The 13,182-nt window shown below is 40.0% G+C and overlaps 2 protein-coding genes across 10 annotated transcripts in view; one reads left to right on the forward strand and one right to left on the reverse strand.

Moving 5' to 3' along the window:
- PARN (poly(A)-specific ribonuclease) overlaps window positions 1-13,182 on the reverse strand; it is a 578,557-nt gene that overhangs the window by 234,844 nt on the left and 330,531 nt on the right. The window lies entirely within an intron of this gene.
- MRTFB (myocardin related transcription factor B) overlaps window positions 1-13,182 on the forward strand; it is a 386,264-nt gene that overhangs the window by 88,733 nt on the left and 284,349 nt on the right. The gene's annotated exons all lie outside the window — the stretch shown is intronic.

Here is a 13,182-nt window from a genome sequence, read left to right on the forward strand (position 1 = left end):
CTTGTATTCAGAGTTGGTTCTGGCCTCTTCAGTATGTCCATGTTATTTGAAATGCATTTGAGTTCTTTTATTTTGCTTATATTCAGATTGGGGTTGTCCCCCATCCTTGTAATTGCTAAATACATTTGTGTTTTGGTGGGATTTTGTTTTTGTTTTTGTTTTTGCTACCACAGAACCCAAAGGTGCTTAACCACTGAGGCATATCTCCATTCCTTTATTTTATTTTATTTTATTTTAATTTTGAGACAATGTCTCACTCACTAGGTTGCTTACAGCCTCACTAAGTTCCTGAAGCTGGCCTCAAACCTCCTGCTTCAGCCTCTGAGGCTGCTGGGATTACAGGCATGCACTATCTCACCCAGCCGTACATTTATTCTTGTACTTCAACCAGGAGTGTATGAGAATGGTTTTCTCCTGCAGCCTAACCAGTAGAATGTGTTTTCATTTTGACCAAATCTCTAATTATGAGTAAGCTCAAACATCTTTTCACATGTTAAAGGGCCATTTTTTTAATCTTTTTTGGAGGGAAGTGAATTATCTTTCCATTTTTCTGTCAAGCTTTTGAGCTTTTCAGTTTTAAAAGTTATTTATATACTGGGGATATTAACCCTTCCTTTTTGAAATGTTTGGGGTTTTTTTGTTTTGTTTTTATTAACGTTGCCAAAGTCTAGTCTGTCTTTGCCTTTGGATTTTGGGTCATAGTTTGAAAACATTTCCTTATGCTCAGGCAATAGAAGAATCCTGTCAGTTATTAAGAGTACTCATTTTTTGAAATTGTGTGTGTGTGTGTGTGTGTGTGTGTGTTTGCTCGCGCGCGCGCGCGCATACTGAGAGCCCTGATCCTCTCAGAGATTGTCTATTAAGGCTCTTTCCCCCTCTAATTCATGGCGGTCTTTATGTGTTTTTCTGGCTTCCCTGGGATATTTTAATTTTATTTTTTATATATCAACTTATCTGACTCTATTTGAAAATTTGTTGGTTGGTATCTTTATTACGTTGAAGAAAACAAACATCTCTAGCTTATTTTTGTGTTTTTCAAGTTTTATGCATTTCTTATTTAGCTTATTCCTCAGGGTTTTTGGCTTTTGGTTTTGTTTTTTGCTTTTTGTTGTCATGAATGGAGTGTTCTCTACTATTATGTTCTTTATTTGCTTATTATTTGTGCATCTGAAAGCTATTCATTTCTGTGTTTGAATTTATCCTACTTGGAGTTTGCCAAACTTCTTAAATACATAAATTTATGTTTTCCATCCAGTTTGAGGAATTTTCAGGCATTATTCTTAAAAATATGTTTTTTGTCCCATTCTCTTTATGCCATCCTTCTGGGACTCCAAATGCACATAAGGTAAACTTTTTGCTTACCATCCGATGAATCACCAAGGTGTATTCCTTTTTTAAAAAAATCCCTTTATCTCTGTCTTATAGTTTACTTTCATTCCATTTTTTTTTTTTTTTTGTAGTTGCAGATGGACAGCATACCTTTATTTTACTTGTTTTTATGTGATACTAAGGATCGAACCCAGTGCCTCACATGTGCTAGGCAAGTGTTCTGCCACTGAGCTAGAGCCCCAACCCCCTTCATTGTTATTGGTACAATGATTAATGTATTTGCGTTTTTCTCTGATCACCACTTAAATACATTCCACAAATTCTGTTATATGAAATTACTAACAATTTTTTAATTTCATTGATAATTTTTAGTTGTATTACATTGAGATCAAGGTTTTTTTTAATGAAACTTGAAATTTCTTTGTGACTTTAATAAGTGGCTTTTTTGTATTTCATGTATATTTGAGAAGATATATTCTATATTATCAGGATGTAAAGTTGCATATACACCAATAACACATTTTTATTGACACATTGTTTTGGTTTTAGATGTCCCTTATTTTATGTCTCCAGCTGTCTTACATTTAGAGTGGCAGATTTCTCTGTTATTTGTGAGCTCTGCCTGTTGCATTGAATCTCCAGTGCTTTAGACTTTTCAGCAGTGGTTGCTGTGCTGTTTGTGCAGGGTGGTAGCTGTCTTATCTTTGTTACTGGTGATGGCTTTTAGCATTAAAACATATGCTCTTAGTCACGCATGATTTTTTTTTTTTTTTTTTTTGCTTGAATTGTATGTTTTCAGTTTTTAGGATCCCTGCCCTGTCGCCATCTTGATCTATAACACACCCTAGTCTATCAGAATGTACAGGGCTGTCAGTCATAGCTCCCTGAGTTATGCCACCCACATACTCTTTAGAAATCATTCTTTAGTTACAGATGGGATTTAATTTAATAGGTGACTAGGTTTGTCGGTTTGGATTTTTGGTTGTTGTTTTAAGATCCTTTGGAACAGTTCTGCTGCTCATTCATTTTCATGGTTTAGACAACCAGGTAAATAACCTTCTATTGCATTAAACTTCTGTAAATAGTAGAGACTATCTCAGGGTTATTATATTATGTAAAGGAATTTCTCTGTTCCTACAAATATCATTGTGGGTTTAAAAAAAAAAAACCTAATTCATGAAGCATAATTGCCATATGGTAAACTCCCATTTAAAGTGTTCAGGGTGAGGGATTTGTGCATATGTATACACCTGTGAAACCATCACCACAAACAAGATAATGAACATTTTCATCAACTTTAGAAATTTCCTCACACCCTTTTTATAATCTATTCCTCTTTCTATAGCAGTCTGTAGGCAACCTGTGATCTCTTAGAGTCACCATAAATTAATTTGTTTTCTAGAAATTTGTAAAAATGGAACCATGTATAGTTAGTATATGCTGTTTTTGTCTGACTTCTTTCATTCAGCATCATTGTTTTGAGATTCATTCATGTGACTGTAATTCTTTTTTATTGCTGAGTAGTGTTCCCCCTCTACGGATATGCCAAAAGTTATTTATTTATGGATGGATGGTTGTTAGAGATTTTGGCTGTTACAAATAAAGCTGCCAATAAAGTTCTATAAAAGGAACGACTATTTCTTCAAAAGCTAAACTTGGGCCTTCTATATGACCAAGCCTTTATGCCACTGAAATGAATGTAAATATCAACCCAAAGATTTTTCATAAATATGCATAACTGATTTATTCATAATAACTCAGAACTGGAAACTTCCCACATATCTATCAACAGATGACTGTGTAAACAAAATGCAGTGTATCCATACAATGGGGTACTACTCAGAAATAGAAAGGAACCAACTATTCATATATGCAGTAACACACATGGGTCAGTCTCAGAATTAGTATACTGAGTGAGAGAATTCAAACACAAAAGATGACATGCTGTGTGTTCTCATTTACTTGAAATTTTAGAAAAGGCACACGACCAGCACCTCAATCACAGATCTGCTTTCTTCCCCTATTATTTGATAGAAAGCAGATTGGTGATTACATGGAACTGGGTGTGGCAGAAGGAAGTACTTCCAAGGGAAAAGTGGAAACTTTTGGGAATGTTGAAAATGTCCTGAATCAGGTGTGACTGTGGCTTCACAGGTGTATGCCTCCATCAGAACTCACCAATTTGCATACTTCAGTGGGATGCACCTTATCGTCTTTGAATTAGACCTCAATAAAGTTGATTTTGAATGCCTCTCAGACAAAACCCCCCAAAATATAACAGGTTGTTTTAGTGATTAGCTTATTACCAAAAAAAAAAAAAAAAGATATTGATTATCTAGCCTGGACTAGTGAATAATATAAGAATTTACTTAATTTAAAAAAAAACTTGATCATGTAAAAATTATTAAAATAGGAAAAATTTCATAGGATTAAAAAGAGGAGATGAGGTTTCAGCTCTTGAAGATTATAAAATTTACCAAGATAGGGAAGGGATATCAGGAATATGCAAAGTGTACAGACAAGTGTTGAGGGAAAGAATAGAGTAATAGCTGAAAGCATCCAGCCTCCCTCATTCCAGGCACCAAGAGAGAATTAAACCCTACAGATGTGATTTGAATATCTCTTTTTTCAGTTCTCCCAAGGACGACTTAGCATGTACCATTTTAGATACTTGGGAAAGACATTAACTCATGTATAAGGGATACCTTTGGACCTTCGGGTTTAATTCTTTCACAGAACCTATTGAGAAAAACTAGTAGACAGCAGCCCTACTGCCTAGGTTTTAAAAATCTCTTTTCTGGGATGGGGTGTAACTCAGTGGTAGAGCACTTGCATAGCAAGCATGAGGCCCCGAGTTCAGTCCCCAGCACCACAAAACAAAACAGCAAAACGAAAACAAATCTATTCTACTTACAAACTGTGTAACTGGACAAATGAACCCCTTGGTGCTTCACTATAAAATGGAAAGAATAGTAGGTAGATGTATTGGGCAAAGTGTGTTAACATGCACAGAGCACTTAACACCAGGCGTAAACACACACTGGTGAACAGAAAGTGCTTCAGCAATGCGCGTTGTCATCTTTGCCACCCTCTGAGGCAGATTGCTGAGTCCTCTGATGAGTGTGTGATATATATGGAGAAAGAAAACCTCTCAGTCTTTGGGGCAAAATTAGACATCCTGGAAAGCAGCTGAAAGAAATTGATGCTGGCTAGTCCTTGAAGTCTGTTTGGGTAGTTTATATGGACAGAGATCAGAAGTAGGGAATTCTAGGCAGAAGAAAAAGCTTGAGCAAAAATGAGGACAACCCAGTGTACTAGGGAATGCTAAGCAGTTGGATTTCACTGAAACCCAAGGAACATGTAGGGGGTTAATAACGCCGCTCAGGAAGACAGGAGACAAAACACTGGCATGTCTGAATGCCAACGTAGAAAATATGGGCAGAATCGAGTGGATGGGAAAGAGTCAGGGAGGAGTTGTCATCAGCAGTGTGACGTGTGTTTATTCCTGGGGGCAACATTAATTGAGCAGTGATAATGTCTCAGACATTTCACTGCAGTGGTGAGTAAGACGGCATGCCGTGGTGCCTAAATGCACTCACCGTCCTGAACAGAGTAGCCCTGGTCAAGGCTTGCCCTTTACTTAACCTTTTTCTTTTTTTTCTTTTTTTTTTTTTTTTGGATTTTGCTTTTTAATTTTCTTTGCTTTTCCAATAAAGTCAAGAAAAGCCTGTCTTATAAAATTGGTGACTTAGTCCTGAGTATAGCATATAATTTTAAAATTCAAAGGTATCTTAATTCCAAAAAGAGAATTCATTTGGAAACTACCATTTCGAAAGCAAGAAGTTCTTGACCCAAATTGAGAATGGATTTGTTGGGATGGATGTTGATATCTCAGTGGGTGTGGAGAGTTCACATTTAAGCCTAGTGCATAGAATGAGCTTTAAGGAGTCATAATCTTAGAAAATTAGAAGAGAGAGAGGACAAGCAAAAGATCCTGGTGAAGAGGTATGATTCATCAATCACAGTTTTTGTCAAGAGACAATAGGAACTGTGGTCGTAAACAAGGGATCCAAATGCCCTGTGGCAAGAAACGGGTTTCTTCCTTAAAAATGGGTGGACGGTTGGAGTAGAAAGGAGGAGTAGAGTTTATGTCTGAAGACCTCAATATTGTTAGTGAACCCCAGGGGCCGCAGGTACTTGTAGAGAAAGGAAGGAAGGTTAGTAGCATAGTGCCACCTTGAGAAAATAAAAGTGCTTTAGAACAGCTGTGCAGGTAATTCAGAGAAAGTCAGTACCAGCAAAGGAGACATTTTGGAGCTTATGTGGGCAGAGCATGATTTTGCATTGGATTTGGATAGTCATCTTTTTATCTCTACCTTTATATGTCATAACTCCCAAGATGGAGAAATGAGACAGCCAGATTAGATAAACAAAGGCAAATGTTTAATTCCCACCTTGAGATAACACTGCAGAAGCTAAGCCTTAGATTAAATGGATCCCTTCGCTCTATTTGAGTTACACAGTGAAGTAGTTTCACAAACTTAATATGCAGGCCTTTAAAAATGGTTAGCAGATGACTTAATTTTTATTACTGTAATATTGGTGAATTATGTGCAACCATAAATGAAGCATAAAACCCCTTTTGTTTAGCAGCACTTACACAACTACAGAACAAATTCTTTGCATATTAGTTATAGAAATCCACCACACTAGTGAAATACAAGTCAGTGTCCACTTAGAGTGACACGATGCATTTTTGCATAAGCATGGTTGAGGCTTGATGCCTGACGGGGACACTCAGTGCTCCAGCCAGACTCAGAGTCTGTACAGCCGCATGCCGTAGGGACGCATCTCTCCCACCCCTTTTCTCTATTGAAACTGCTGCAGCCTGGGTATCATTTTGCCTTCTGGGCTTGACCGTCACCATTACAACATCTGGCTCTCTGGTTTTTGTTACTGTATGACAACATTTGATTATAAAATAGCTATCTAGGCAGTCAAAGTCATGCCCCTTCCACAAAAACAAATCCTGCCTCTACACTTTGTCATTTTATCTTTGATGTTATTGTCCCCCTAAAATTAAATAGTGCAGGCTTCTGAAAATCACATGTAGAATTAGAAGACAGGAAAAAATACAGATGTTAGTTTTTATTGAAAAGAATATTAGAGTCACAAGAAAGGGGTTAAGGATTTGTATTCGCCAGCAGTGATGTAAAAACAACATTTCATATTTGAACTTTAAAAAAAAAAAGGTAAAACATAAATATCAATACTTATCTCCTGTACATCAGCTTCCGAGGATGAAAAGACACTTAGGATCCTCAAAAGTATGCTAAATTGTGAACTAAAAGTCATTATTACAAATGGCAAACATTCGTTATTTTCTCACTGAGAATCCCTATGTACAGTTTACTCCCATTAATTTAGTGTTTTTCTCCACAAAATAAGAAACATTGACTTTCCTCTTGTGATTAAGCATACTCAAAGGACTGAGTAAAAATTGATTCTTGTGGGATAAGTGAAAAATTTTATTCTATTTTTGTATGTGTAAAGCACAGCTATACATACAGTATATAACTTTGTGGTATAAAAATTTCATGAGAGATCCAAGATGGCAGACTAGAGAGAGGCTGCATTCCTTGTCGCTGCATTCCTTGTCGCTCCATACTCCAGCTTCAAACAGAGGGAATACTGTTTCTCTGAGAAGCTTGTTGCTTCCCACCAGTCCCCTGCTGTTTACCCCATTCATCCACTTTGGTCACCCACCGTCTGCCAGAATATCACCTGGCTTTTGAGTGAGGATTGCTCACTGAACACTGCCTATCATCTGCCATTTGCCTATTTGCCCACCTCTTGCCTGCTCATCACCCACCGACCAACATCCACCTGCTGATCATCCACAGTTAATGTGCAGACCACCAGTGGATCACCTGCTGCACACTGTTGCCTGGAAGTCCATTGTCACAGTACCTGCAGGTTTGGTTACACGTGGCTGCTGCCATCTTGGGACAACAGCCAGGGCCTGCAGGTTTCCTGCCATAGCTATCGCCTTCTCGTGGTGTGACAACCTCAGTTTGGGGACTCAGGCCAGGGACTGGATATATATTGGGGTACCTGCAGAACTGGTTGCCCCTGAGGTCTTTCTGCTCAGTGTGGTATCTGGTTGCCTCTTTGCAGGGACACTCGTTTGTGTGAGCACATCCCTGGTGGTCTCTCTGCAAGTTGAAAGGACATTGAGATCTTAGGACAGCAACAAGGCAGGGCCTGGGCAAGCTGAAGCCCAGGTCCATCAGATTGCAGCTGGGTGTGTGTGGGCCAGTCTGGGTCTGGCAAGCCTGTGGAGAGCCAGAGCCTGGGGGAAGTTCCCTGGCTTAGGTTGAAAAAACTGAAGAAAACTGGGCTCTCTCCAGCTGAGCCCTGAAGCATGCAGGGACAATTGTGGGAAGACTGGAAGAGGGTGTGAGGGCATCTTGCTATCAGCTCACCCACCCAAACCATCTGGTACCCACTGGACTGGAGCTAACATCAAATTTCAGACCAGCCCACCTATCAGCACAGAAGGAAAGCTGAGAAGATGTTTGAGAGCCAACGGAAGCAATCATTCAGTTTTTCATTGAGACCATCTTCCTCTTTTTTCTTTTTTTGCCCTCTGTCTCACACCTCTACTGTCTTTCATGCATCAATTTATTGAGGAATCGGATATCAGAATAGTATATGCCAGATTAGTTATATATTCTTGTATTTTACTTTTTTTAAAAAAACCTCTACATATTTTTATTCTCACCTCTCTGTCTCCCTGGATTCTCTTTCTCACTTATTTCATACTAACCGCCAACCTCTATTAATTCCTCCCTCACTTCTGCTATAAATTTTTAACTCTGTGTTCTCTCTTCCTCCCTCATAAACATCACATGTTACACTACTTCCGTTCCCTCATCGTCCATCATTTGAAAGAGCATAAACCCTTTTAGCAAACTTACTATTTATATTGAGGACAATAATCGAATACTTCATTTCTGTTCTTTGTGACAAAACTGTAAATGCCTTAATAGGAGCCATTTGGTTTAAGATGGTATATAGTTTGCATTGGGTACTGCTAATATTAGTCTCCCCCTTAAAGATGAGGTGCTGAAGCCTTCAGGGACACTAAAAGACTACAGGGTAGAAACTCTGCTGCCTCAGCTCCATAACACTAGATGGGAAGACACACAAACAACATGAAAAAACAAGGGAACAAAGCACCTCAAACAAACCAAGTTGTTCCACCAATAGAATCCATAGACAGCACAGCAGAAGAAATGTCAAAGAGTAGAAGTTTAGAAAATACAGTTAGATTAATCTTTGAAATAAAGGATGGTATCAGAGAGCAAATACAGGAAGTGAAAAATCACTTCAATAAAAAGGCAGAGAATATAAAAAGGAATCAAGCAGAAATCCTCAAAATGAAGGAAACAGTAAACCAAATTAAAAATTCAATGGAAAGTATCACCAACAGACTAGACCACTTTGAAGACAGAACCTCAGAAAATGAAGAAAAAATATATACTCTTAAAAATAAAGTCAACCACACACAGATGGTAAGAAACCATGAACAGAACTTCCAAGGAATATGGGAAAACATGAAAAGACCACATTTAAGATTTACCAGAATAGACAAAGGTATGGAGCTACAAACCAAAGGAATGCACAATATTTTCAATGACATAATATCAGAAAACCTCCCAAATCTAAAGAATGAAATGAAAAAATCAACTACAAGAGGCTTACAGGACCCCAAATGTACAAAATCACAGCAGACCCATACCGAGGCACATTATAAAAAGAATGACTAACATACAGAATAAGGATAGAATTTTAAAGACTGTGAGAGAAAAAATTCAAATTATATATAGAGTGAAACCAATATGGATTTCAGCTGATTTATCAACCCAGACCCTTAATACCAGGACATAATATATATCAAACTCTGAAGGAAAATGGATGCCAGCCAAGAATTTTATACCCAGCAAAATTAAATTTCAGATTTGAAGATGAAATAAAAACCTTCCATGACAAACAAAAGTTAAAAGAATACACCACTAGAAAGCCTGTACTACAGAACATTCTCAGAAAAATATCCCATGAGGAGGAAATGGGGGAAAAAAATGAAAACCAGCAAAGGGAGGAACTACACTAAAGGAAAGGTTAATTAAAGAAGAAACAAAGTCAAGTTAAAAACCAAAAATAAACCAAAATGCCTGGGAATACAAATATCTCAGTAATAACCCTGAATGTTAATGGCCTAAACTCATCAATCAAAAGACATAGAATGGCAGATTGGAGTTTTAAAAAAGACCCAACAATATGCTGTCTTCAAGAGACTTACCTCCTAGGGAAAGACATGCACAGACTGAAGGTGAAAGGTTGGGAAAAAACATATTACTCACCATGGACTGAGTAAACAAGCAGGGGTTTCCATCCTCATATCAGAAAAAGTGGGCCTCAAACCAAAGTTAGAAGGAATAAAGAAGGACATTTCATACTGCTTAAAGGAAATCATATGCCAACAAGACATAGCAATCGTAAATATATATGCCACACACAATGGAACATCTACATACATCAGAAAAACCCTTCTCAATTTCAAAAATCAAATAGACCAAAACACAATAATACTGGATGACTTCAACACACTTCTCTCACCACTGGATAGGTCTTCCAAACAAAAACAGTCAAATAATACAACCAATGATTCAGACTTAACAGACATATAGAGAGTTATTTCATCCATCATCAAGTGAATACACTTTCTTTTTAGCAACACATGGATCCTCCTCTAATAAATCATATTATGCCACAAAGCAACTCTCAGCAAATACAAAAAAAAAAAAAAAGAAATACTACCCTGCATTCTATCAGATTATAACGGAATGAAACTAGAAATCAATGATGAAATAAAAAATAGAGGGCATTTCAAGATGGCGGACTAGAGGGTGTCTGCATTTCATGTTGCTCCAGGATGCAGGATTCAACAGAGGAGATATTGAGAGACTTGGGACCAACTCAAAGCAGCCGGGTGAGTCTCTCCCGTTGGAGAGGCATCCCGGATGGGACGGTAGTCCCAGAACGCAGGGAACTTTGTGAAGTAGAGCTGCCGGGCGAGACATCCCTTCCCCCTCTGGAGCAGTGAACTCGAACAACTGGGAGCATCGGAGAGGAGGCTGCTCAGCACAGCACTGGGACTTGGAGCAACCACTGGGGCTCCAGGCGGTTGCCCAGGGGAGGAGCGGCAAGGAGAGCTGTGTGGACTCAGAACACCGGGGCCTGCCCTGAGGAGGAGGAGGAGGAGCGTGGCCGCTTGGATTCGAAGTGGCTATACCAGAGCTACAGGCGGTTGCCAGAGGAGGAGCTGCGCCACGAGCTGTTTGGACTCAGACCACTTCTGAACACCGGGGCCTGCCCTGAGGAGTAGGAGGAGAAGGAGGAGGAGTGAGGAGGGTCGTTTGGACTCGCAGTGACTGCATTAGAGCTCCAGGCGGCTGCTCAGAGGAGGAGGCGATTGGTGAGTGGTTTGGATTTAAAGCGATCGCTCCTGAACACAGGGATGCTGCCTGGAGGAGGAGCGCGGTGGGTCGCTTGGTCTCGAGTGGCCGCACCAGGGCGGCTGCCCAGAGGAGGCGTGCAGTGGGTCACATGGATTCAGAGCCACTCAGAGCGACCGCTCCTGAACACCCGGGGGGTTACCTGGAGGAGGAGGAGGAACGGGGCGGGTCACTTCGACTCGGAGTGATTGCCCAGGGCTACAGGCGGTTGGTGGGAGGAGGAGGCACCAAGTGAGTTACTTGGACTCCTAGTGACCGCACCGGAATACGGGGAGGCTGTCTGGAGGAAGAGGCGTGCGGCGGGTCTCTAGGACTCAGAGCGATTGTACGGGGCCCCAGGTGGCTCCTCAGAGGAGGGGCCGCATAGCCAGGCGATTAGGTGTAGAGCAGGGTCCCAGGATCTAGGAGACTTCTGGGTGGTAGAGCCGCACAGAGACACGCTTAGGAGCGGAGCGAAGGTTCCAGGACTGCGGGCAGATTCTCTGAGGAGGGGCAGCCTAAGGAGATTCTTCTGCGAAGGGTGAGGCTCCCAGGCCCAGGAGGTAGGGCCAGGCCCCTGGGAACTTTGCAGAGTTAGGCAGCCCAGCCCAGGCGGTAGCTGTAAATTGAGGGTAACCTCTAGGAGGGGAACTGACCAGCGAGACCTCCCCACCGCGTGAGGTTTCCCCAAAAGGACGGTAAAACCAGAGACACAGGCCCAAACAGGCCTTGCCTCAGCCCGCAGCCTAGTTCCCCTTTGGATGACCATTGGTCAACAAGTGGAGGCACCTCTGCCCACTAGCAGGGAATATACCCCACCTGGAGGCCACCACTCCTAGAGAGGCAGCTTCCTTGTGGAGCACCGCATTATCAACTTCCTCCAAGACTTCAGCCTACTGAAGGCTAAGAGGGGATATATATAGAAATCTTCAAGGACATTTTAAGTCAATAGAGGAAATCTGCAACATCTCAGTGGTCCACTGATAACTGAACAATATGAGAAAACAAGGAAAGAAAATGCCGCAAACAAATCTAGATGTTACATCAATAAAACCCAATGACAGCATGGCAGAAGAAATGACAGGAGTTCAGAATGTACATAATTAAAATGATCAGAGAAGCAAACGGTGAGATGAAAGAGCAAATGCAGGCACTGAATGATGAGATGAAAGAGCAAATGCAGGCATTGAATGATCGCACCAATCGACAGTTTAAAGAGCAAATACAGGAAGCAAAAGATCATTTCAATAAAGAGAGAGATTGGGGGAAAAAAAAACAAATCCTTAAAATGAAGGAAACAATAAACCAAACTAAAAACTCCATAGAAAGCATAACCAGTAGGATAGAACACCTGGAAGACAGAACCTCAGATATCAAAGACAAAATATTTAATCTTGAAAACAAAGTTGACCAAACAGAGAAGATGGTAAGAAATCTTGAACAGAATCTACAAGAACTATGGGATATCATGAAAAGGCCAAATTTAGGAATTATTGGGATTGAAGGCTTAGAGAAACAAACCAAAGGAATGAACAATCTATTCAATGAAATAATATCAGAAAATTTCCCAACTCTGAAGAATGAAATGGAAAACCAAGTTCAGGAGGCTTATAGGACTCCAAATACACAAAATTACAACAGACCCACACCAAGGCACATTATAATGAAAATACCTAACATACAAAATAAAGACAGAATTTTAAAGGCTGTGAGAGAAAAGAACCAAATTACATTCAGGGGGAAAACAATACGGATATCAGCAGATTTTTCAGTCCAGACCCTAAAAGCTAGAAGGGCCTGGAACAACATTTTTCAAGCCCTGAAAGAAAATGGATGCCAACCAAGAATCTTATACCCAGCAAAACTTACCTTCAGATTTGAAGATGAAATAAAATCCTTCCATGATAAACAAAAGATAAAAGAATTTACAAAAAGAAAGCCAGCATTACAGAACATTCTTGGCAAAATATTTCATGAGGAAGAGATGAAAAACAAAGAAGCAAATCAGCAAAGGGAGGAATTATCCTAAAGGAATTGTCAAATAAAGGAGGAACCAAGTTGTGTCAAATAAATAAATAAAATTTAAAAAATAAACCATATGACTGGGAAACCAAATCATATCTCAGTAATAACCCTGAATGTTAATGGCCTGAATTCATCAATCAAAAGACATAGACTGGCAGATTGGATTAAAAAGAAGGATCCAACAATATGTTGCCTACAAGAGACTCATCTCATAGAAAAAGATACCCATAGGTTGGGACCGCAGCCGACGCCAGGGTGACCCCGTTTT

This window comes from Sciurus vulgaris (assembly GCF_902686455.1).
Source record: "Sciurus vulgaris genome assembly, chromosome: 18".
Lineage (NCBI taxonomy): Eukaryota > Metazoa > Chordata > Mammalia > Rodentia > Sciuridae > Sciurus > Sciurus vulgaris.